This window comes from Fukomys damarensis, unplaced genomic scaffold (assembly GCF_012274545.1).
Source record: "Fukomys damarensis isolate Sample0158 unplaced genomic scaffold, DMR_v1.0_HiC HiC_scaffold_18, whole genome shotgun sequence".
In the NCBI taxonomy this organism is placed as follows: Eukaryota; Metazoa; Chordata; class Mammalia; order Rodentia; family Bathyergidae; genus Fukomys; species Fukomys damarensis.
This window is the reverse complement of record NW_022900930.1, coordinates 50,606,175-50,610,846: the sequence shown is the minus strand read 5'-3', so window position 1 is coordinate 50,610,846 and position 4,672 is coordinate 50,606,175.

Below are 4,672 nucleotides of genomic sequence, written 5' to 3'. Positions count from 1 at the left end.
GCGGGAGAGAGGGAGAGAGAGAGAGAGGGAGAGAGAGAGAGAGAGAGAGAGAGAGAGAGAGAGAATGAGAGAGAGAGAGAGATAGTTGGAAGCGAACTGACCTTGGTCCATTCTCCTTCAACCCTGTCAGTGTTTGAAAGTCGCGTTCAAAGTGCAGTGTTTGTCACATGACCAGCAGCACAGTGGGAAAGAGGAATGGAGCATTCCCCAAACAGTCAAAGGACGCCAGCTATCCTGTGGGCAGAAACAACAGAAACCGCTCCCCCAAACTAGGAACATATTACATTCTCATTAGCTCTTCCTTTTTTCGGATTCGAGCACATTTATGTGATTATCTTTAAGTGCCAGGAAAGAGCGCAGCGACTTGGAGTCCAGTGAGAAACAAGCCTCAGGCGGGGAGGGGACACAGACAGGGTCACACCTGAGCTGGGTGGGCTCAGGCTGGGGCACTGCAGGGACCCTCCTGGGAGCTGCTGCGGTGACAGCCCAGGAGGGGAGGCGCTCGTCCGAAGCAAACGAAGCAAACGGATGGTGCTGAACAGAGGCAGGGAGTCGGAGCAGGTGCCCACTGCCCAGGGAGGTGGGGGAGAGAACCGGGCGTGCTGGCGAGGGCTGGTCTGAGCCTGGGGTTTGTTGCACTTGATACTGGTTTCCACACGCACTCGGTTCTAAGTGGACACAGCTGCCTGAGTCTTTGTCCCCCAAAGCCTCTGCGTTCAGAGCATGGGCCTTTGGAAGGTGACTGATCATGTGGTGCTGTGCTCACCAGGGGATTCATCCATAGCCGAGCGGAGCCTGCTGGGAGAGCTGGGTCACTGTGGCTGGCCGGGGAGCGTGCACCTGCCTGCAGCGCCGCCTTCTCTCTCGGCTTTCTGGCCCCCATGATGTGAGTGGCTCTCCTCGTGCTGTTCCTCCCACGAAGCCGGAGACCATGCCTAGACCGAGCCCTCTGAAACTGTGAGCCAGTAAACCCTCCCTGCTCTGTGTTGTGGATGGCAGATATTTCCCACCCGTGGTGGGGAAGTGGCTAAGACAGCTGCTGCTGCCCAGGCAGGATCCATGGTCTTTCCCAGTCACGCTCCAGCTCCTCCTTCGTTTCCAGCGCTCTAGGGTTTGTGTCCACTCGTTCACCACTGACCCCTTGTTAGCTTCTGCTTTGAGTCTTTCTTCCCAGTCCTTGGCTGTGTTTGTGACGGCGCTGAGGGACTGGGCTGCCTCAGCACATGCATAGCTGGTGGGCTCTTCCAGGGGCGGGGTCCAGAGAAGTGGGGTGCAGGTCCAGCTTCTGCCTCTAGTCAAGCTCTTCCCAGCCCTCCCTCACCTCCGCCCCTTGCCTGACCCTGGCTGGTGGCTCTGGTGCCCAGATTCCCACTTTGCCCACCTCGGTGGCTGCCTTGTCCTCCACGTGCCTGGCTCCCTCCCAGGCTCGGTGAAGTCTGAGGACGGTGAGAGCGGCACCCCACTGTCCCCTCTCATGGGGGAACAGACTTGGGCAAACACAACCAGTTTTGAGAGACACCAGCGAATGGAAGGATGCTGCTGTGGGAGGAATGCGTCCTCCGGAGACCCCCGTGTGGTTGCTAACCCCACCGTGATGCCTCTCACCGGGCACAATCTGCCCGAGCCTTCCTCTGGGATTCCGCCCTCCAGAACAGAGAGAGTAGATCTCTGTTGTTGAAGCTGCCGGACTGCAGTGTTTGCCAGGGTGATGCAAGGGTGTTCATTTGTCCCCCAACCTCCAGTCACCCGGCTATACCTTCGTGTGCCTGTCTGATGTCCCATCTTTGGCCATTTTTATGATAGCAGCTCTCATTCTACCATGCCCCAAACAGACTCAATATTTGCATGTCTTCCTTGAAACCTCCACATTTTTTTCATTGCTTCTTGGAGAACTGTGATGTTTATAGTTTGCCTCTTTAGGGAGGAACTTCAGGTTTTTCTGTTATGCTTGTTTCATTTTGTTTTGAATATGTACAAATCCCATAAGCAGCGGGCACAATTTCCGACACCTTCCTTGGCTCCCTCCTACCCAGCTGACCATGAGTATGGTCGGCACAGTCATGTCCTTTGGTGCTGGTCCCCAGGACACGACTCACAGGCCACACTGTGCAGCAGGCACTGTTGGTGTCAGGTGTTCATCACACCTGCAGAACTCGTGACCCTGGCATGCAGAGGGAGGGGTGGGGCAGGGGCCGGGCTGGGCAGTGCTGTGCTGGGGCCACCCCGCTAAAGAGCAGACAGGCTCAGTCCTTCTACTCAGGGTTGAGGCGGTTCGCCCCAGCTCAGGTCCTCTTCAGAGTCCGTCTAAACTAGGCTAGAAGTGGCTTCTCTGTGCCAGAGGAAGAAACATGAAAGAACCGGCTTGACCGAGCCCTGCTCAGGCCAGGCACAATGCCACGGTAATGTCCGGCCCTTGGCACCAGAAGGAGCCATGTCTGAACGATCGAATCAGCTCCATGTTCCCATGAGAGACGGGTCCGCTGCAGCCTGGTGCCCGATGCTGTCAGGCAGGGATGACAAAGGGTCGCACCCTGGGGGCCATGTGGACTGCAAACGCTCCGATGACAGGCGAGGGGTGTTCAGTGAGCACAAGGTCATAGGGTGCCTATGTCGCTGCTCAGTATGGCCCTGTCCCAGAAGGAGGGATCAGCAGCAGGTCCAAGCTCCAGCCCACGGGGGCTCACAGGCAGGGAGTCCAAGAGCCACGGAGCGTGGAACAGAAACTTTCACATATGCTCCACAAAGAGAAGCACAGAGGTCTGAGGAGATGGCAGGGCCAGTCAGCCGGATCTCTACATATTGTGTACCTGTATGGAAAATCAGAACCTCCCATAAATAGGTACAGTTACTCTGTGTCCATTAAAAACAAAAGTTGAAATGTGGAAAGGTCGTACGTAACATTATACTTCATCGTTCCGACAGATGTAAAGTGTGCAGCACACTGGCTTTAACTATCTTCACAGTTCTATTCAACCTCCACCAGCCTCCGTCCACAGAATAATTTTCACCTTGCAAAATGAAAACTGCCATTTATATTATGGTATTTTTATTAGAGTCAATGTGTTCCTGGGTCAGTTGCAATTGGTTGATTTTTCTCTTCCTTAGAGGCCATCTTTTTCTTCCGTGTATGTGGATTTTAGATTAGAAGCCAACCATTGTGAATTTCACCTTGTTGGTGCTGTGTAATTTTGTAGGATGGATCCTTCTGGGTGTTTTTTCTCTGGTTTTGGATGGTTCACTACCGCATTCCAGTGGATTAGAGTGTGCAGCTCTCAGGACCTGTGCAAACTCCTCTCCCCTGGATGCTGTGCGTTTGTCTGAGTCCTGCCCGAGGCCCCAGTCTGCTCCTCGGCTCAGGGACACGGGGTGGCCTCCAGAACCCACCCCACTCCTCCTCCCCATGCTGCCGTGGACGGCAGCTGGCACAGCTGGCGGCTCTGCCCCTGGATTCCCATGGCTCAGGACTACGTCCCTTTGTTGCCCAATGTCTGAGAGCCATTTCACCTCGCACTTGTCCTTGGACTTCTTCCTTGTGGTCTTAGGGCTGTCGGCATTCTGTGGCCCCCGAAGAGGGAAGAAAGCACTGGGCACCACTGAAGACCGACCTCCTCACAGGCGGGTGCAGTGCCCTCATCCTCTAGAGAGAAGTGTGACGGTTGAGCTTCTCAGGACCTTGTCAGCGCCAGGTTTCCACGAGTTTAAGACACACGAGTGTGCCATGTACGTGTGTTTGTCTCACTGCCGGGTGCCAGTGCTCAGGTCCACCTGGGCCTTCAAACTCCACTGAAGATCTTTTTGAGAAACTTCTACTTAAAATCTTTCCCGAAATAGAACATTGGCATTTTAATCAATTCTGATTGATTCCTTAAGACAACTACACGAAAGTTTTTTTCTTCTTTGCCTGTTGGGGGCACTGCGTGCACTCTGAAGAAGCCCAAGGCTGGTATTAATTCTACAAGTCTAAAAGCTCTCACTAGTGCCCACCCTCTCTTTCTCTCCACCCAAGTTCTCCTCCTCTACCTCGTAGGGCAGCTCTTAGGGGTGGTGACAGGGGGTGGGCGCCCTTTCCTTCCAGCCCAGCTCCCATGTCACCCTCCACATGTGTTACAGCACTGAGTGCCCTCCCCCCAAATCCATGCGCGGTAAAGGAGGACGCTTGTCGTCACTAAGACGTGTCCCCTGAAGGTGGCTCAAGCTGTGCCCTGACGGATGGGACTGAGGATGGACAGACCCTTGCTGCCACCATGGACACCAGCTTTGCACCCGTGTACCCAGAACGGCTGCTTCCTGCCAGTTACAATCACGGCCTTGGAGTATTGAGCTGAAAGAGAATCCACTTTCCGCCCTACCGCCCCTCATATCGGACAGCTGCACAAACGCTCCTCCAAGTGACAGGCCTCCCGAATGAGCTCTTGAGTACAAGGTGTTTCTGGGGTTTAAAAAGAGAAAGACAAAAAGAATGTGGCTCCCCACTTACATACACAGGGAGTGATTCCCAAGAGTGGGGGCGCTGGCACCCAGTCACCTCGACAACCTCACCGCAAGCCCTGGGAGGGTTCGCTGAGCTCCCAGGTAAACAGGCTGTGACTCACCTGGGCCGGGTCAGCTGGGCTGGGTGGGACGGTGCTGCCGAGCCCTGCAGTCACTTTGCCCTGAGCTGGGCCCGGGTTCC